Below are 22,411 nucleotides of genomic sequence, written 5' to 3' on the forward strand. Positions count from 1 at the left end.
AACTACCAATAATAGCATGCATTAACCCTTAGTTAAGAGTTGCTAGCATGTTTTAACATGTTTAGCACAAGCCGTCATATTTTAGCATGTTGCTAGTGCGTCACAATCTTTAACATGCCACTTCCTGTTGCCATCAGGTGGTGCAATGACTGCTTACCCAAGTTACAGCAACTTCCTGTTTCATTGCATTGATAGCATGCTTTACACTTTGCTAAGTGTCGCTAACAAGTTTTAGCAGGTTTCTAGCATTTTGCTAACACATGTTGACACTGTTGCTTGGTGTCTAATAGAGTGTCCTGTTGCCAGCAAGTGGCACAATGACTATAACTGTATGTGTGCATGGATATTTCTTCAGGACAAGAATTTCAAACGCGTGAAGTTTGGGGAAGATAAGACATTGTCTTCCTGAGTTACAGTAACTTACTCTTTAATGGCGAAACATACAAGTTTGTCAGACTGCCACGCCCTTCGACAAAAACTCAAGATTTTTGAAGATTAGCATTGCAAATGCTTTTGGGTTAAACTCAGCTAATATGGTCTGATTAAAACTGTAGGAGGAGTGTGTTGAAGTATGCCGGAAAATGACAAAAACTGCACAGAAAATTGCAAAGGAATTTCAAAGGGAACTTCCTTGCCTGATGATTAGAGCTTCGCTTTAAGATATTTTTTTAATTTTTTTTTTGTAGGTACTAAAACGTGTGTACTAAACTTCTTACACGTGTTTCTTAGAAATTTTGTAGATGGCACAATCGAGCCATTTTGCCACACATAATTCTGAAACCCATATTAGATGTAAATATTCAACAGCTGCATATGCAAAGTTTCATGAGTTTTCAAGCATGTTTAGGCTCTCAAAAATGGGATTCATTTCAGAGAAGAAGAAGAAAAAGAAAAATCTGAGCAATTTCAAGAGGGTCCCCAGATAGCAACACAGTGTCGGCCCAGATCTGGCCCATTGTAACGTGGGGTTTTGGTTTTGTTTCATGTTCATGTTTTCATGTCTTTTATTATGTAGTATACTCATGCTGTTGTGTCTTGCTTCCCTCGCCCTCGTGTATTCCTGCCATTGGTCCCTTAGTGCCATGTTTCATGTTCTGATTGGTTGCTATGGTCTTGTTTTTCATTGGTTGGTTTATGTCATGTGACCTGTATTGTTCAGTATAAGTAGGCTCTATGTTTCATTGTTCCTTGTTGAGTATTGATGTTGTAACCTTCTGTTTGGTGAGTGTCTGTTTCATAGTCAAGTCTGTTCAAGTTCATGTCAAGTCAAATCTCGTCACTGTGTGAATTATTGTTTGGATTATGCATTTCTCATTACTATAAATAAACTGCACTTGGATTCTGCACATCTCGCCACTTCAGTGGATTACTTGGGCCCCAATCCGACCCAAAGCCGTCGTTTTTTCCCTCTTCTCACAAAACAGCGTATTGTTTCAGCTATTAAAATAATCCAGTTTTGTATGAAACGCAAAGTGATTATATTTCGTTTCGTTTTTATTAAGTTAATTTAGAAAAAAAGTTTGGAGCATTTTTTGTTCGTTAAATATAAGTTTTTGATTTTTAAAGTAACGACCAAGCGGCCAGCAGCAGATAATGAGTTGATCATATTGGGTTTGATCAATTTTGCCTTTTCAGATGATCACAACGTAAATAAAATAAATATAGATCTAGGCCTAAAATAATTAAAGTATAAAACAATGTTCATTTCAACATTAAAATAAAATAAATGTGTGATATTAGGCACAAATGCAATCATTTGTACAGAGAGTGGCCGCTTTGGAGGTGCCAAATCAAAAACAAAAACTTTTTCATTATGTAGTAAAGATTCATTTCTCTCTAAAGGCGCGTCCAAAGAGGAAATGGCGATCTGCAACTTCATCCTTACTAGACACTGACTCAGAAAACACAAGCTTTTAGCGTTTATTTTACAATAATTACCAATAGGATAAAACACAGGCAGTGAATATAAACACTTTTATATTATTTAATGTTGAAATTAACATTGTTTTATACTTGAACTCTTTTAGGCCTATAGATTTTATTGTAGGCAAGTCATGATGATTTGAGAAGGCAAAACTGATCAAACACAAGCTATGATCAACTCACTGTCTGCCGCTGACTGCTTGGTCATTACTTTAAAAAAAAACTAAAACTTATATTGAACGAACAAAAAAATGCTCTAAATGTTTTTTCTAAATTAACTTAATAAAAAAAATATGAAAAAAAAAAAAAAGAAATGAAACCACCACTTTGCTGAACTATTTTAATAGCTGAAACAGTATATAAGCTGTTTGTGTCACCGTAAATAATACTAATAATAGTTATTATTATTATTATTTTAATTTATAGGCTAAATAAATGAGTGCATACAATAATTCATGAATGTTTTATTTTTAAATAACCTAGAAAAGTGTGCGAACTATTCATTCTTAACATGAAGACATATTTTGGTGCTTTTCACCCAGAGTTAGATGCATGCTGTTAACCCTTTATAGGGCGAGTGACCATATTTGATCACTTAATCGAACATTTTCAATAGCGTCTGCCTCCCTTGTATGAGATCGTGTAAGCACATGGATTTGTCCCAGCCAATCAACGGATGTTAGTCTACGTCACGGATAGCGACACAATGGCATCTGACCAATCGGAAGTTGTCTGGGGCGTTTCAAACTTCAGCGTGCTTCCGGAATGAGAAAATGCTGATTTACGCTCCTACTTTGTCCCACAAAAATGGAGAAAGCATCGAAATGCACAATGGTAAGTCAATAAAACTCACACATTATATAGCTGAATAGTTGTGTTATATGGTGATATTGACGTTGTTTGCGTTTGATTTCTATAAATTAGTGAATGATGTGGTAAAAAAATGGTGTGATCATATTTGATCATACGCCCGTTTGTGGTAACACAACAGAATGTCCATTTTTAGACATACGCCCGGTTCAGGTAAAAGTAAGGCAAGTGATAGTTTGGCTGTTTTTATGCCTGTTTTTTGTCCACTGAATATTGCAAAGGCTTGTATACCATGATGCAGTAATCCAGTGTCAAACTTAAACCATTTATTGAAATGATCAAGAAATAAACAGTGAAAAATTTGTAATTTTGGTTTTAGTACCAATAGATTGGTGTTTATTATTTCTGCTAAAATAGGTGGTACCACCAGTACTTAATGCTATTTTTTTCAGTTCTTATTATAAATTTACTATTTATGTGAATATTATATGTTTTCAGTAGATCTGCACTTTTCTTTCACAAACAAATCAACATGGGCTTGATACTGACTCAGAAACCTTTTCTTTCGCAGCTGTCTACTCAACAATTCTATGGATAGAAGTCAGTTTTGTTGTGCCAGCTGACCCCATCTAGGGTTCTGACGAGGAAGACAGCAAGATTTTTAATTTCCTAAATAAATATTCTGTTAAGTTTTTGTGTTCATATATATATATATATATATTAGTGGTGGGCCGTTATCGGCGTTAACGTGCTGCGTTAACGCAAAACTCTTATCGTGCGATAAATAAAATATCGCCGTTAATCTATTCTCATATTTGGGTTGGGAGCTGGGTCTAAACTACGCAAGCTATGATGACTTTCACCTTGATAGTTTAACGCGGATGTATACCGAATATGGTCACGCGTTTACGTCTCTTCCGCCAAAACACAGACGGGATCGCGTCGTCCTCCATTCATGAAAACCGAATCTACTATAGCGCGAAATGCCACGTAAATTCGTCGTTTTTTGGATTCATAAATCTAATGTTGGTCAGTCACTTAATTCAAATCGCGATATGGACTAGTGCATGTGAAAACTGAAATGCAAAAAGACCGTTTTAATATGAATCCGGTATGTTCCGTTTGCCTAGCTGTATGTATGAATGATGGAGACGAGCTTTTACTACACGCATACTGAAACACACGTGACGCTCCCGGTAATTTTTGGCTTTTTTTTAATCTCACATGAACAGATAAACTCAATCTCCCAAACTGCTGTGAGTGTCACTTTTACCGTTTCATTTGAGAAAACTAGCATCATATCATACTGTATGACACAGAGGGCAGTCTGTCAAAATAAAAGTACCGTGTAACATGTAATGGGCTGGGTAGGTGTTGACGTTAAAAAAACACAATCTAATAGGTAGAAAAAATAATTTCATTGTTAGTTAGTTAGTAAACACAAGTACATCTAATTGAACATAATTTATTTTCATCAACAAATTATCATAGAACAGCTTTATGAGCTTTATGATCCATTCTCAAAGACTTACTTTTAGTCATTATTTGGGTAGCACACATATTCTGAATGCCTTCAGCAGAATTCAAATTGGCCATTTTAATCTAGATTAATCTAGATTAATTCCAAGATTTAATCTAGATTAATCTAGATTAAAAAAATTAATCTATGCCCACCCCTAATATATATATATAAATTGTGTGTGTAAATTGTTTCTAAATAAATATTCTATGAATATTATATTGTCACGGTACATACATCTGTTGTGTTTTTCTCTGTCTCGTTATCATGTGGTATGTGTGTGTTTGCGTGTGACGTCATGCTCCCCAGCACGCTGCCAATCAGTCCTCCACAGGTGCATCTCATCATCCCCGGCTATATATACTCACCTCGCCTTCATCTCCTCTGTCGATAGTTCATCATTCTGGATTTGGGTTCGTGTCAGGATTGTTGGTCGTGTCTTCGTCTCGTTGGATGTGTATTTCGTCAGTGTTCTGGATTTACTCACCTTCACGGGATCATCACACCACATCACCGCAGCCATCAAGCCCCTGTGTCACACCAGCCGAGGGATCTCACCACTTTGCAGTTTGTTCTTTGTTTGTCTCAATAAACGTTCATTGCACTGCATTTGCTTCCTCGTCTCTGTTTGCACCGTCACAGAACTATCGACCATCAATGGAAGCAGCAGGATCTTCACGTCTCACTCTGGAGGAATGTTTGATGTCTTGCATCTCTCGGCTGGAAGCCCAGGAGAAGAGCTCCACGGACACGGGAACGGCCGTCCGAGCTCTTGTGACACAGGTGTCCGACCTGACCCAGCGGATGCAACAAATGCAACTTCCCGCTGCGCCACCCACGCCGCCCATGTCGGCCGCTCCGGTTCCCCTTCCTGGACCATCTGGGGCTGCCCATCTACCGGAGCCCCGCCTTCCCCCACCAGAGCTGTACAGTGGTGAGCCGAACTTCTGCCGAGCTTTCCTCACTAGATGTACGATGCATTTTTCTTTACAGCTTACTCGGGAGGAGAGGGAGAGGCGGAGATCCCGCGGATTGTGTATGTACTGTGGGGCAGCTGGGCACTTTGCTGCCAGCTGTCCGGTAAAAGGGCAGGCCCGGCAGTAAATGTGAGGCTACTGTCGGGTGGGATCTCCGCTACCAAGCCCTCGTCTAGACCCTCCTCCACCCTCCTTCCGGTTAGGCTTGCATGGCATCTTCACGACATCCGTTGCACTGCACTACTGGATTCGGGGGCGGAAGGTAATTTTATGGATTTTTCGTTTGCTGTTCTTCACCATGTTCCACTTCTTCCCCTCAGTAGTACCATCGCCGTCCACGCCCTCAACGGTCAGACTCTTCCCACCATCACCACCATATCCGAACCTGTTACTCTCACGGTGTCAGGCAATCACCGTGAGAGTATTTCCTTTTACATACTGGACTCCCCTCATGCACCCGTTGTTTTAGGTCACCCTTGGCTCATCAAACACAACCCCAGGATTGATTGGCAGCTTAAGTCTGTGTCTGAGTGGAGCATTAAGTGTCATGAGTCCTGTCTTGTGTCTGCTTGTTCGTCTGTTTCTGGTGTTGTGTTGCAGGAAAAGACGACAGATCTGTGTAACGTGCCCGCGGAGTACCTCGACCTGAAGGAAGTGTTCAGTAAGTCTAGGGCTGATTCTCTCCCTCCTCATCGTCCCTATGACTGTGCTATAGATTTACTGCCAGGTACGTCTCCGCCTAAGGGCAAATTATATTCACTTTCTACTCCTGAAAGAGAGGCTATGGAGAAATACATTTCTGATTCTCTAGCAGCCGGGTTCATTCGACCCTCCTCTTCTCCAGCGGGGGCGGGGTTCTTTTTTGTGGGGAAGAAAGACGGATCTCTGCGACCTTGTATTGATTACCGGGGGTTGAATAATATCACGGTAAAGAATACCTATCCTTTGCCGTTGATATCTTCAGCCTTCGAGAGGTTGCAGGGAGCGTCAGTCTTCACTAAATTGGACTTAAGAAACGCTTATCATTTGGTTCGCATCAGGAGGGGAGATGAGTGGAAGACCGCCTTTAATACCCCCAGGGGGCACTTTGAGTACTTGGTCATGCCCTTCGGCTTGTCCAACTCCCCAGGGGTCTTTCAGGCACTCGTCAATGATGTGCTGCGAGACATGGTCGATCAATTCATTTATGTCTACCTGGACGACATATTGATTTTTTCCTCTTCTCTCCAGGAACATGTGCAGCACGTCAGACGAGTGCTCCAAAGGCTGTTAGAGAATGGGCTTTTTGTCAAGGCGGAGAAATGCGACTTTCATGCACAGTCTGTTCCTTTTCTAGGGTACATCTTGTCGGCTGAGGGAGTTCGTGTGGATCCAGCGAAGGTTCAGGCTGTGGTGGATTGGCCAACTCCAGATTCCCGTAAGGCCCTACAGAGGTTTCTGGGGTTTGCCAATTTTTACCAACGGTTCGTCCGCAATTACAGCCAACTAGCCGCACCTCTGACAGCCTTAACCTCCCCCAGAACGACGTTCAGGTGGTCTGACGCAGCCGAGGCTGCGTTTTCCAAACTGAAAAGCCGCTTTGTTTCGGCTCCCATCCTGGTGACCCCTGATCCTTCACGTCAGTTCGTGGTGGAGGTTGACGCATCAGAGGTGGGGGTAGGTGCGGTTCTCTCACAGCGTTCGACCACAGACGACAAGATGCATCCTTGCGCGTTTTATTCACATCGTCTGTCACCTGCGGAATCAAATTACGATATTGGTAACCGGGAGTTGTTGGCAGTCAAGTTGGCCTTAGAGGAATGGCGTCATTGGCTAGAAGGGTCGGGGGTACCCTTTATTGTATGGACCGATCACAAGAACCTCGAATATATCAAAACTGCTAAAAGATTGAACTCTAGGCAGGCTCGGTGGGCACTTTTTTTCGGACGTTTTGACTTTACTCTCTCGTTCCGCCCGGGTTCCAAAAATATCAAACCCGACTCTTTGTCACGCATTTTTGACCACGCCGATCGCCCGTCTACTCCCGAGAGTATTTTTCCTGAGACGCTTATCGTTTCAACTCTCATTTGGGAGGTCGAAACGAAGGTTAAAACAGCCTTAGAAGGGGTAACGCCTCCGGACGCTTGCCCACCGAACCGTTTATTTGTGCCAGAGGAATTACGGTCTGAGGTTATTCAATGGGGTCATTGCTCTAACGTAGCGTGTCATCCAGGAGTTAATCGTACCATACGTTTGGTCAAGCAACGGTTTTGGTGGCCTCTTATGGCTCGTGACGTTCGCAGTTTTGTTTTGGCTTGTTCAGTTTGTGCCACTGGTAAGACTTCTAACAGACCTCCAGATGGGCTCCTTCAACCGCTGCCGGTCCCTTCGAGACCCTGGTCCCACATCGCTCTAGATTTTGTTCTCGAAGGCGGCCCATTTTATCCCCTTGCCCAAATTACCTTCAGCCAAGGAGACAGCGGTAGCTGTCATTGACCACGTCTTTCGGATACATGCCTCCCGACGGACGTGGTCTCTGACAGGGGACCCCAATTTGTATCCAAATTTTGGAAAGAGTTTTGTAAATTACTGGGGGCCACTGTTAGTCTCTCTTCGGGGTTCCATCCTCAAAGCAATGGTCAAACTGAGAGAGCCAACCAAGATTTGGAGAGAACGTTGCGATGTATGGTCACTAGAAACCCTTCCTCCTGGAGCCAACAACTCTCGATGGTGGAGTACGCCCACAATTCGTTACCAGTATCATCTACGGGCCTATCCCCATTTGAAGGTAGTATAGGGTACCAGCCACCAGTTTTTTCCAGTCTGGAATCCGAAGTCGCGGTCCCCTCTGCCCACGCCTTTGTCCAGAGGTGTCATCGCACTTGGACTAGAGCCCGTGAGACTCTGCTCCAAGTGAGAGAGCGCACCAAGGCTAAAGCCGATCGCCACCGGTCTAAGCCTCCCGTATACGTCGTCGGTTCCAAAGTGTGGCTTTCTACTAAGAACATTCCTCTGCGTTCCGTTTCGAATAAACTTGCTCCTAAATTTATTGGCCCGTTTGCTGTCACCAAAATCATTAGTCCGGTGGCAGTCCGTCTCAAACTTCCTCCAGTGTACAGGAGAATTCATCCCGTGTTTCATGTCTCCAAAATTAAACCGTTTTTTTTGCACGTATTAATCCGCCTGCCCCAGTACTTGGTGGACTGGGAAGGTTACGGTCCGGAGGAGAGAAGTTGGGTGCCTGCCAGAGACATCCTGGATCACTCTCTTATTGATGAATTTAATCAACAGGTGCAGGAGGCTGGGAACGTCAGGGGACGTTCTTAGGAGAGGGGGTACTGTCACGGTACATACATCTGTTGTGTTTTTCTCTGTCTCGTTATCATGTGGTATGTGTGTGTTTGCGTGTGACGTCATGCTCCCCAGCACGCTGCCAATCAGTCCTCCACAGGTGCATCTCATCATCCCCGGCTATATATACTCACCTCGCCTTCATCTCCTCTGTCGATAGTTCATCATTCTGGATTTGGGTTCGTGTCAGGATTGTTGGTCGTGTCTTCGTCTCGTTGGATGTGTATTTCGTCAGTGTTCTGGATTTACTCACCTTCACGGGATCATCACGCCACATCAACGCAGCCATCAAGCCCCTGTGTCACACCAGCCGAGGGATCTCACCACTTTGCAGTTTGTTCTTTGTTTGTCTCAATAAACGTTCATTGCACTGCATTTGCTTCCTCGTCTCTGTTTGCACCGTCACATATATATGTTTTATGTATTTATTTATGCCTTATATTTAAAATGTATACACATTTTTTGGGGGGGAAAAAGTTACCATAGACCGGCAAGTGACTATATATGATCACTTCATTTAACCTAATTTTCAACATAAAAACATAAAAAAAAAATTTAAGTCACAAAAGTTTAAAGGTCTTGTAATAACCTCCAATAACACTCTGGGGTTGAATTTTAGAATTTCCAAGTATTTCAATGAGTGCCCTATAAAGGGTTAATGTTGTTATTAAATATATATATATATATATATATTATTACTTTGCATTCAGTTTGAAAGCAAAATAATTAGAACATAACCTGTACATTATTTGTTTTGTATTGCTTTTTATCTTCTCCTCTCCAAACTCTATAATTTTTCAGAAAATTCAGGCAATTTTATATTTGAAAAAAATGAGGCAAAGCCCTTTGAACAATTATTTTATTTTGGTGTGTTAAAGTACATGATCCGCACTTACAAAACAGTCTTCTTTTTAGCATTTATTTTACATTAATAATCAAAACACAGGTGTGGTGTTTTAGCAGCTATTCTATTGGTTATTAATGTAAAACAAATGCTAAAAACATTGTTTGTCAGTGGTCTCATATGGTAAAGTCTACAAGGGAGACTTATTTCACTACTGGGTATGCGCACATAAATCTAACGTTATTTGTATCGCATTGTACAACAATAATATTTTTTTTATTATAGAGAGCTAAGTTTAGGGTTGGGATAGGTGTAGATGTTCAAAAAACGCAATCTAATAGGTAGAAAAATTTATTTCATTGTTGGTTTCCGGTCGGAGCTGTATCCCTTCTAGCCACAACCGTCTCGTATAGCCTACTATGAAAAATAAAGTTTAATATAGGCAATTCAATGCATCCAGCACCTATAAACAGGTGGCCAGGTTGAATCTGGGGGCGGGGCCACAAATCCGTTAGTACAGTTTACAAACCCGTGGGAACGGGGGTTATGAATTTGTGGGTACGGATTCAAAATCCGAAGGCACGGTTTACAAAATCTGTGCGCATGGATTGGAAATTTGTGGGTACCGTTTGTTAATCCGTGGGCACGATTTATTAAATCGAGGGAACAGTTAAAAAATTTGTGAGTACGGTTTATAAACTGAGGGGACGAATTGCAAAACCGTCGCCACGGATTGATTATTTTTCTCCTGCAGGTTACGCTGCGGGCTCCGTATGTTTACGCTCGTCTCAAGTGAAAACCTTCAGCGGCAGCAGAGAGCTTTCGGTGTACTAAAACGCACTTTGCTCAAAAAAAACTTTAATTTTTCGATTTGGTTTTGTTGAATTTTTAATATCTGCATTTGAACGATGTGTAATGAAAACAAAATGGAAAATTTGAATGAAATTAGTTTTTGTGTTCCCGAGAAAATTTAAATATTTCATAAACCAATCATTTATTCATTTGTTTGTTTTGAAAACAAAAATGAGAAAACCAATTATACGTAGGTACACGGACCGTTTATGCTAGATAATTTATAACACAAATATGTTATTTGTATATATTTGAGTATTTGCTTTGAATGTTTGTGACATATATTATGATATAGTATATTATTGCATTCTGGACAGGTAAGGTAAATTGTCAGACCGTATGTTCATATGCCTGGTGCTAATGTTTAGCGATGAAGCTATTTCGCAACTATTGATTTTATGGACTATGATTTGTTGAAAATAAAAGGACGAAAAATGTATGATACGGACTCACGCGTTGATTGTTCACCACTTCTAATGGTGCGTTCACACCGGACGCGAATGAAGCGGCAATCGCGAGTGATTTACATGTTAAGTCAATGCAAAGACGCGAATAGCCATCCTGCGGCGCGAAACGCGCGAATAGCGCAAAATGAAGCGGCGCGCATTGAGCGTTTCAAGCGATTGCCGCGCCATTCGCGCAAAACGCGTGAGTTCAAAAATCTGAACTTCAGAAAATCCGTGCCGCGTTAACCAATCAGGAGCTTGCTCTAGTAGTGACGGAGGCAGAAATCCGAAACAACAATGGAGGACAAAATCACCATTGCTGTTTGTAGTTACTCGGAGCTGTACGATACATCTGTGGACTTTTGTAGAAACAGGAATAAAAAGGATCTTGGTAGGAAGAAAGTGAGTGAATAGGTCGGACAATCTGGTAAGTTTTAAAAAACGCTCTTTACTCAATTTGACCTACATATACATACATATTGAGACTACAAGCAAGCTAAAGTTGGCAAATTGAGCTCATTCACCTATTTTACAACTACTTTCCCGCTGACGAGTGGCAGAAGCCCCTCCCTTGACGCGAATTCGCGTCTGTTGTGATGAAAATGTCACGCGCGAATGACACAAATTTTACCGTGCGAATGGCGCGAGTAAACTCAAATGTTCAAGCGTTCAACTACGCGCGAATAGCGCGTTTTTTCCACGCAAGTCGCGTCCGGTGTGAACGCACCTTAAGATAGTGGCCTAACACAAATATGCAGCTACAGTAACTGTTAATAAACAGTATTTTACACAGAAAATAATATATATTTCTGACAAACAAGCGATATTGTGTTATTGTGAGAATTTATATAATGACGGATTGAGACTGATTACTGATAAAAGGCCAATAGGTGTAAAAATGTTGAAAAAGTAAAAACTGAGAAGAGTTTTAAGATTAGTTGGTGCCTATGTTTAGATTATTCGTTAAAATTAATGTTTTCAACACATTGTCCTCACTGGCGAATAAATAGCCCAGTTAATTTACAACTCCATCTCCACAGAAGTTGGGACAATTTGTAAAATGCATTTGTAGTGCATGCTTTTATAGACACAAATTAGTCACTTATTGAAAATGTATGGTGTGTCATGCAGAAGAAAGTAAGACAACGATGATCACTGAGTGTTGAGCAAGTATAATTTAGAATCAAGCAAGAATTTGGCAAAAATTCAGTTGCATTAATTAGTGTACTTCAGATTAAACTAAGAACAAGTTTACATACAGCTGCAAGCAGCAATTAAGAGTACAACAGAGTACAACAGAGGCAGAATGAGGAGCAAGCATGGCAGTGATGATCAGACCAAATGCAACAATGAGTTATTAAAGCCATTTTGGCATGATTCATACAAAATGCCAAAACAATCAAATCTAACTACTGATAAAATGATTTAATGATGCTTAATGAATTAATAATTTAAAGCAGTATGGAAGTAAATTGTGGAGGTAAGAGGTTGTGACTCTCATGGTTATAGTTTTAGTGTTCTTGGAGATGGTGCCTCAGATAATTGAGTAGATTTATTAAAAATAACAGGTACTTATCTTAATCGAATTATTGGAGTATGTGGAATTTGTTTATAAGCTTCTCTATTGTAATTTGAGAATTTTGTTTTATTGTGTTGCATTTTTAATTCCAATATTTTAAAGGGGCAATCATGAATTATTTTTCTTTGCATTTACAGATGATGCATGATTGCCATTTAATTTTATTGAAAATATTGGTGGCTTGATGTTGGGTCTTAAGAGGTTACTTTTCAAATGTTACATTGTGTTGAAGTGGCTTGGATTTTGTCACGGTGTATACAGGAACGGGTAACATGATGGAGTAAAATGCAAAGTCTTTATTAAATCCTCATGTAAGATAACAACAACAGACAAGAAGACTGGGAACACAGGAGGTAACCATTGTAGCACTGATGTAACGATGTTGCCAAACAAGGAAATCAAACAAACTTATAGAGAGTGGCTAATTAACTAAGGCCGGTAAGGGGATTACGCAAACGACCAGGAAAACTAAATATGGGCATGGGAGAAACCAAACAAAAGGGGGAGACAAGGGAAGAAACCTAGGAAAACTAGACAAACTGTTCATAAACCTGACAGATTCATTGTGATTTTTTTTTTTAAACCAATAGACAACAAAGGGGTTCCCACTTACTTATATATGGTTAATTCTGTTACCTTGTCTCTGAAGCAGATGTGTTTTCTTCCATTCACCTCACACACTCGAGCGGATTTAAGCAGACGCTGAGAGTCAAAACCACATGGTATGCCAAGATAATAACAGTCTCTGCATGTAAAATAATAAAGAAATTAACTACACAACAACTCATGAAGCAATAATACTTTTACAATGGGCCACATTTGGAAAGTTTATCTGATGGCAAGTGTTAGTACTAAAGCAAAACAGTTATACAAGACCAACAAGAACAGAGCTCACTGATGCCAAGCAGTCCAGTGACTCTTGATCCAAAAATGCAGACACTCACAAATGGCTAAATTTATACATCTTGAATTCATACTGGATCTTATAGACTAGATAATAACAAGAGAAAGCTTTTTACTGTCACACTGCAAGCCCCAGGACTTATAATAGTAATAATAACAATAATATAAACCTCTTAAACAACACTTTAAAATGCTTACCGAGCCAAATAGTCCCATTTGTCCACATCAATGCCATTAACTTTATTTGCCACAATCTCATACAGGAAGGATTTGTCTTTAGTCCTGCCCTTCGCTTTCCACTGGAAGATGGAAAATACTTCCATCAACTTAAAAACTGAATACTAATAAACACTGGCTGAACCAGACCATTAAACACATTTTACCTCTCCATCTTTTTGTCCTTTCGAAATTAATTCCTCAATAAAGATGATATCTTCATCTAGATTCAATCCACAGTCCTTCATCTCTTTGTCCAGTCCATTTTTCTTTCTCATGCAATGAAACATCTGAACAGATGCCTTTTCATGCTGGAGAAGATCATAAATATAAAACAGCTCAATGAATCTGTACAAACCTTGCTAAGTATTTTTTCTACACATCAATTTTGGGTGGATGGTCAGATCATGGACAATTTAAATAAAAATCCATGATTATATTTTGGAAGTAAAGACACATGAGTATGTGTCAGTAGTATTTACAGTTTAGTAAATACAACATTTCAGCAGATTCTACTAATTGATAGTTATTTATCTGTATCTGTAGGAGAGTTATCATGCTTACCTCCCATACCTGTATGTCATCTGAGAAGTGAAAAGAGATTTTAGAGGTTATACAAGGCACCTTAGTTGTCTCTCACACACACATGTTGCTATTGGTGGTTTATGGGGACTCTCCACAGGTGTAATGGTTTTTGTACACTACACACTGTGTTTTGTATTGTCCAACACCAGGGGTTCTCAACTCGTCTGTGAGATCTATTTTTTTTTTTTTTTTTTTTGCAGAGTTTAGCTCCAACCTTGATCAAACTCACCTGTTGGTAGCATTTTAGCAATCCTAAAGAACTTAAAATGTTCAGGTGTGTTTGATAATAGAGTTGGAGCTGAACTCTGGAGGAAAATAGATCTTGCGGGCCAGAGTTAAGAAAACCTACCCTTCAGCAACCCTACACCTAAATGTCATACCCATGACAACATACAAATGTGTGCCCTTATAAACCAGTGGTTCTCAATTCCAGTCCTCGCGGCCCACTGCTCTTCCCAATTTGTATGTCTCCCTCATTTAATGTGCCTGATTCAGATAATCAGCTCATTAAGGGAAAGATCAATAAACTGAAAAAAGTGTCAGATTCTGAAACATACAAAATGTGCAGAGCAGTGGGCCCCCGAAGACTGTAGTTGAGAACCACTGCCATAAACCACCTAAACCAGTGCACACACGCACACACACACACACACACACACACACACACACACACACACACACACACACACACACACACACACACACACACACACACTCACACATGTTTGTTTTTGTGAATTGTGGGGACATTCCATAGACGTAATGGTTTTTATACTGTACAAACGATATTTGCTATCACCCTACACCTTCCCTACACCTAAACCTAGCCCTCACAGGAGATTGTGCATATCTTTACATTCTCAAAAAAACGTATTCTGTATGATTTATAAGCCTTTTGAAAAGTGGGGACATGGGCAATGTCCTCATAAGTCACCCCCTCCTTGTAATACCTATGTCATACCCATGTTATTACACAAATTTGTGTCCTGATATGTCACAAAAACAAACACACACACACACACTCACACACACACACACACACACACACACACACACACACACACACACACACACACAACGATTACATTGATTTAATATGGCAGTGGTTCCCAACTCCAGTCTTGGGGGGGCCTCCACTGCACATGTTGCATGTGTCCCTTATTTAACACACATGATTGAGATTTGTGTGGTAAATAAGGGAGACATGAAAAATGGAATTGAGGACTGGAATTGAGAACCACTATAATATGTGATAAGGATCCAAACTGTTTTTTTAGCAATAGCAAAATAATTTGCTTGTCAGAAATTTTCTGTTAACATTATAATTTAAATTAATGTTTAATGTGTTGTAATTATACAGTTTTTATATTGTTACTGTATGTTTTCTAGGTAACAAGAAGAAAAAAAACTCATCTGAGCGCCATCTTTCTGTGCGCTATTTCTAATAAAGGAATAAGAAATTATATTTGATTTGCTTGTGATTTAGCAATAAAAGTATTAAAATGAGATTTGGGCCAGTTACGGCTCATGTGTGGCTCATGTCTGTAGTCCAGACTTGGGCCACACAAATGCTGTAATTCTTTGCTGCATTTAGGCCAAGTGTAACTGCTTGCTTGGCCCAGAGTTGGACCAGATGTCAATTGCTATGTGGCTATATGGCTATATGCATATCTGACATCACTGATATGAGATAGCTACATTATCATGCTGGACTTGACATGTCAAAGCAAACCAATGGACCATGACGTTACAGGACCAAAAAGGCAACATGTGTTTAATATACAGAAAAAAAAGAATTAGGCGTTACTTTTTTTAGTTTTTTTTAGTTCCTTTTTCCCCTGTTGCATTCATGCCGTGATAACATGTGATGCTCTACTTGGACTCAGAATTATGTGTTTATATGGAAACACTACAAATCACTGAACATCACATGTTGGTAGCTGACCCTTCCCAAAGACCCCCGCTTTGTTACTGTTGTACAAGCCATGCCACTCTCACACCACACATCATGTTCTCACGCAGTGAAAACATACATTGTGGAGCAAAGAAGACACTGACAATGGCCAAACAACAGAGCAGGTTACTTCTAATTTGAAAAAGTCTTAGCTTTCAAAATGTGTACTTTTTTTAAGAAATTCAAACAATAAATGATCCTTGAGGATCACTTGCTGAATTTTTGCCCTATTCAGTAAAGTTGAGAGATTCCACCTTGACTGAGAAAGAGGTAGAGGAGGACCTTTAGCCTGAACACTTGTGAGGGGTGCCTTGCTCTTCCCAAGGCAGTAACATACGCCTCTGAATTCTCTATTTCAGTTGACACAGCCACAGAGGCCATCCGTCAACTCTCTACATAAACAATGATATTACTAAAAACACCAAAGTGAAAAAAAAAATTTGGCTCTTACCAGGCTGAACTTCAGGTATGAACATGCCATCAAACAAATGAGAGAATGGACCATGACCTAAATAAACAAAAAAAGATTACATTCCTTTACAGCATTATAACTTTTATAACTTACATAAATCCTTTCATGATGAGATTACACAAACCATGTCATCATCAAATGACATGCATTAATCAAGTACTTTTTTTCTCTTCTTTTTCAGTGTTTTCTGAACACAATTACTTGACAGTTTTAATAGTGTCTTGTAAGATTCTGACATATTTTGGACCATAAAGTATTGTGTGTAAATATGCACTTGAATGTTTGTGTTCCTCACCCATGTCATGGCACAGAGCAGCGATCTGAACACACAGGGAATCTTGTTTGGTAATATTGAGCTCTGGCTGTTTCTCTTGTAGACTCTTGACCAGACATCCTGCTAAATACGCCACCCTTAGATACAAACACACACAAATGAAATCAATGTATTTCAAGGATAATTGGGCTAAGGTGAAAGAGGAAAAACAAATACCCAATTGAGTGTTCAAAGCGAGTGTGAGTGGCGCTGGGAAAGACCAGGTATTTTGTTCCCAGCTGTTTGATGTGTCTGAGTCTCTGAAACTGAGGAGTGTCAATCATCTTTACCAGCAGGGGGTGCACCTCAATTTGACCATGAATAGGGTCATTGAAAACCTGCAGGATGCAAAAAGTCAACCGTAAATTGATAAAACAAATCTTGATTAAGTGGATTGTTTTTGTATGTTTGTTATTCATATGTTTTATATACATACTGTAAGTGTATATTGAAACATATAAATAAGAAAATAAATTTATATTTATTTCATAATATATTGTTTGTGATTTTAACAGGAAGAAACAGAACTTCTCACATTTGTATATATATATATATATATATATATATATATATATATATATATATATATCGAGAGAGAGAGAGAGAGAGAGAGAGAGAGAGAGAGAGAGAGAGAGAGAGAAAGAGACAGAGAGATTTGAGATTTTACATCACTTTATTAACAATTATTTCAACAACTACACAGCAAAAAGGCCAGAGTTAAGTTAACTCTCCAGGGAGTTTATATGAGTCCACTCTCAAAAGTGTTAAGTGTTAAAATCAGAGAGTTAAATTAACACTGAAGCAGAGTTAAAGTCAATGAGATAATTAGTGATTAATTAAGTCATGATTGATCATTATTGAAGACACCTGATGTTAACAAGCACAATCACCAAACGAGAAAATCACATTTTTTAAGAAACCATTACAGTGGTCAGTGTTTGCATTAGTTGGGCTCTTGAACTTATCGTTTGTAAAAACTCATCTTGTTTGGCTGCTGAAGCAGTGTTATAACAGCCAGACAAAAGGCAATCAGGTTTTCAATAATTCTTTGTGAAATATTACACTATGGTTTTTATCACTGGTTACATAGACTCTATGAATGAGAACCACATCTTTAATCAGACAGATATGTAAAAAAAAAAAAAAGTATTTTGGTCAAAGTCTATACAAAAAGAAAATAAACTAATTAAGACACACAGACATGAAGAATCAGTGTGAGAACCACAACACTGAAGCCAGTGTTAAAGTTAATGAGATAATTAGGTGATTAACAAAGTGATGATTGATCATTATTGAAGACACCTGATGTTAATAAGCAGAATCCCCAAAGGAGAAAACCAACATTTTTTAAGCAACCATTATAGTGGTCAGTGTTTGCATTAGTTGGGCTCTTGACCCTTAGATCTTTAATACTAAATTTTTTTTTTGTTGCTGTGTTTGATTTAAAACAGCCAGACATAAGCTCATGTCGTCAGGTGATGATTATGTTTTAACATATTCATAGTTTGACATGAATCACCCTGTCTAATCTGTTAGTTTTTTTTTTCACTTATTGTAATAGCCTTGACAATCCACAGAAGATCCAGCACTTCCTATACTGTTTTGGAAAGATTTTTTCACAACCTGTTTTAGAAGAGTGTTTCATGTAGGCACACATAAGCCGCTTTTCCACTGTCGGGCCAGTGCGAGCCAGTGCTAAGAGCGTGCCGGGCGGGGCCAATGGCCTCGAGTCGCAAGCACCAAGACCAAAAGTAAGCTGCGTTTCCACTATCGAGCCAGTAGCCTCGCTGCGCAAACCTAAAGCCCGCCCTTTACACACCTCTTTGAATCAAACATCACGAAACCTCTCCCCTTTCAGCGGGGAGATTGAAAGTAAGTCACCGTAGTGTGATTATCGAAGGAAGAGAGCCGAAGCGGCTGTTTGCTCCTTTCGGTGTTTTCTTGGTGGATGATGAGGCAGCGAAAACAAGACGCAAAGACGGAGGCTCAGCAGCGTTTAAGGCGAAAGCTTATATTAGCTGCAAGGCGAAAAAGAACAATAAAGCGACGTGGAAGCCGGATACAGCGAATGCAGAAACGTCTAATGTTGGTGATGTCTGTTCTGATGCAAGAAGTGCTCTGCAACAGTTGTTTATGCAGCAGCAATATTACATTAATAAATCACTTGAAAAGAAGCTTTGTTTTTATGACCGACACACAAGTCTTTCGTCTAACTTTGTATTACATTAAACTAAATGTAGCATATTATCTACACACTACTGCGAAAAGTAGTAGTATAATTTTGTATGCTTTTATTTAGGTACAGATACAGGTACAGTGTATGTTAACAATTTATCAAGGTGTGTTGGTGAGTTTCTGTGGGGTTTTTTGGACGATGTAAATAAACTTATACATCAGATCTTATTTGCATTTTTCCAAATTTAAATACGAGTAGATAGCCTACTAATCAGACAGGCATTTAAATGTTTTCATCACACATCTGTAACAACAGTTAATAGTGTAACGATTACTGAATAGGACCTGGTTTACACAGGACACAAAAGGTGCCCCATCAGATAACCATTTAAGTAATGTGCCCATCAAAACGGCATTTCCATATTATATCTGCCTAATGTAAGTGTCTTCTCTGGGCACCGCTTTGTCCATTGTGCGTTTTTATGGCTTTGTACTGCGCCGTGCGCCCGCAATTTCTTCAACTTGTCTCGAACTTGCATGTGGTGCGCTGGATATTGCGAGTCCAGCAACGATGTATTTTATCACGTCTTTGTTTCTGCAGACGCCGTCAAACTGGCGTTGTATAATGTCATCGACCCAAATATATAGAAGAGCCCTGTATTAGTAATACAGCAAAATGCGCATACCGCAGACACACTCCGCCTTTCACTTTGACCACGCCTCAAGCCCCGGCTGGCTCGCTTTGGCCCAAGGTTTTCGTCGGGCCGAAAAATCCGGGCTATTGGCCCTGAGGAAGCACCGACGAGGCACGAACAGGCCCCGGAAGTGACAGTGGAAACGCGGCTGGCTCTGGCACGCACTAGCACGCCCTTTTTTGGCCCAACAGCGGAAACACGGCTATAGACATCAAGAACCAGCCCATGAATCTCAACAATGGTGACAAACGGCATATTCAGATAAACAGATCAACTCTGAACTCTCATCGTTTATTCATGCCGCAACGCATGATGGGAGTCATGGATGAGTTCTGATTGGCTACAACATGCTTTTTGATGGTCACCGTTGTTGTGATGCTCACAATGATTCTTCATGTCTGTGTGTCTAAATTAAAATCAACTCTTTTCATCTGTCTGACTATGCCATAACTGATTGCTCTTTTGTTCACAGTTTCTTGTAGTCTGTAAGGAAATCCTATCTCAAATACTTAAGTCACTATATGATAATATTTCAAGCACAGTCAATGCCTCCTGATGATTTCTGCTCTTGGCTTATCTGGCTATTATAACCCAGTTATTGCAGCCAAATAGGAACCTAATATCGAAGATTTACGGGTCAAGAGCCTACCTAATGCAAACATTGACCACTATAATGGTTGCTTAAAAATGTTGGTTTTCTCCTTTGGGGATTCTGCTTATTTACATCAGGTGTCTTCAATAATGATCAATCATCGCTTTGTTAATCACCTAATTATCTCATTAACTTTAACACTGGCTTCAGTGTTAAAGTTAACACTGAAGCAGTGTTGAAATTAACACTGAAGCAGTGTATATATGAGTCCACAAATTAACACTGAGAGTGTTAAATTAACACCGGGGATTTTGCTGTGTATAACCACAAATAAGTAAAAATTATAATACATTAAAACTGTTCTTATGAATACTCATGAGATGATATAACATATTATAAGGCTTTTTATAATGCATTATAAATTAATTATAATGCCTTAAGAATACCCTTATAATGTATTATAAATATGGGCTTCATAGAAAGTGTTACCAAAAACTCTTTATCCACCTTATAAACACTTATGGTCACAGGGAAACTGTGGAGCCTAAGGTCAAATGCAGGGAAGTCAAATGTACTGTGATGTGACTAAAAAGTAACTAATAATCTTATGGGTTCCACTGTTTTAATTACAGAGGATGACTCAACCTATCCACAGCTTATTTTTTACAATATTTGTTGTTTTTATATTGAGCTTACCTTAACATCAGTTGAGAGCTCAAATGAGTATTTCCCTTGGATGTTTAGCGACTCCGACTCCAGCGACTTAGCTGGAAAGATCCAATAGTGAATCAAATTTAACTGCTGAAAAACTGGCAAAGGGTAAAAACTCACAACATCTTCCTTCCCTTACCTTCACTTCTTGAATTCAGTGTTTTTACACTGTTTTTTTCATCCAGCACTGCGTCATGAGAGCCAGACATCTTTCTTTGTTTTTTTGAGGAATCTGTTGTCTTCTTGCTTGTGTGCTATAATAGTGCTGTAGCAAACTTGATCTGCTTCCAGCTTTTATAGATCCAGAGACTGTGAGGGGTGTGTCACAAAGACTGATGGGTGTAATCTCTGACATTAGACATCAAGGTGAGATTTATTTCAAACACTGGGCCTCAAGTGAAGTCACAGAAACATTTTTTGCCAAGAAAATATACATTGATAAAATAAAGTCAAACTCTGAGTCTGTAAGCAGATTTTGCATCACGATATCTCGAACCTAGTTAAAAACTGCAACTATTAACATCAAACCACTAAAACCCATTGGCCATTACAGATAATTAACAATTGGACAATGACCTTGAGATTTCCCACACTATAACCCAATTGGAGCAAAGCATAATCATTTGCAGCATTTGCATAGTTAATATGCTTTACTATAAACTAGTAATATGATGTGTTCAGTGCACTTTAAGAATTACTAATTAGATGTTGCAACATTACCGAAAAGTAACAGTCAACTGTTTGATTACCAAGAGTATTCAAGATATATTTTTTAGTGTTGTGCAAAAGAAAAGAAAACCATACAAGTCTGAAATAACTTAAGGGAGAATAATTAATGACCAAATTTGAATTTTGGGGTGAAAGATTCCTTTACTTTTTTGATCTACATTTTTGATGTATTCACAAAATATTTTAAGGCTGAAAGCAGCTCATAACTTGCCGATTTAGGAGAAAATCTTAAAAAATAAAAAAATAAAAAAAATGGGTGTGTCAGTCCTGAATTTAGGACTCCTAAATTTTTGCTCTAAGAGTATTTCACAAAGCATTTTAGCACTAAAACTAGCTCCTAAATCTGTGAAACGCTGCCTACTCTTAGCTTAAGACTTCTCTCTAATCCTTAGTAAAAGTTTGTCTCAGCAGCTTTGTGATTAGGTTTTAAGATAAAACTCTTAGCTTTTTTTATGCTATTTAGTAGAACTCTTAGTGGTAAGAAAAAATATTTTGCAAATGCGTGCCCTGAACTTTATTTCAGTTGTTTTAAAATCTTTAACTATAAAAGCAGCTCTAACATCCTACTGATTATTACGAGTTTTTGGTAACACTTTATTTTACGGCTTCTTTTTTATTAGCATGCATATTACTAGAATATTAGCCATTTATTAGTACTAATTATGCACATATTGACATGCATAATTATTCTACATGGCCTTATTCTACATCTCTAATCCTACCCAATACCTAAACTTAACTACTTTACTATTAATAAGCAGCAAATTGTGAATTTATTGAGGGAAA

The 22,411-nt window shown here is 39.1% G+C and overlaps 1 pseudogene; it reads right to left on the minus strand.

The window, feature by feature from the left end:
* Nucleotides 1–21,105, minus strand: part of LOC141336255 (deoxynucleoside triphosphate triphosphohydrolase SAMHD1-like) — a 187,713-nt pseudogene extending 166,608 nt beyond the window's left edge.
* Between the last annotated feature and the right edge of the window lie 1,306 nt (nt 21,106–22,411).

Source organism: Garra rufa, chromosome 6 (genome assembly GCF_049309525.1).
Source record: "Garra rufa chromosome 6, GarRuf1.0, whole genome shotgun sequence".
NCBI lineage: Eukaryota > Metazoa > Chordata > Actinopteri > Cypriniformes > Cyprinidae > Garra > Garra rufa.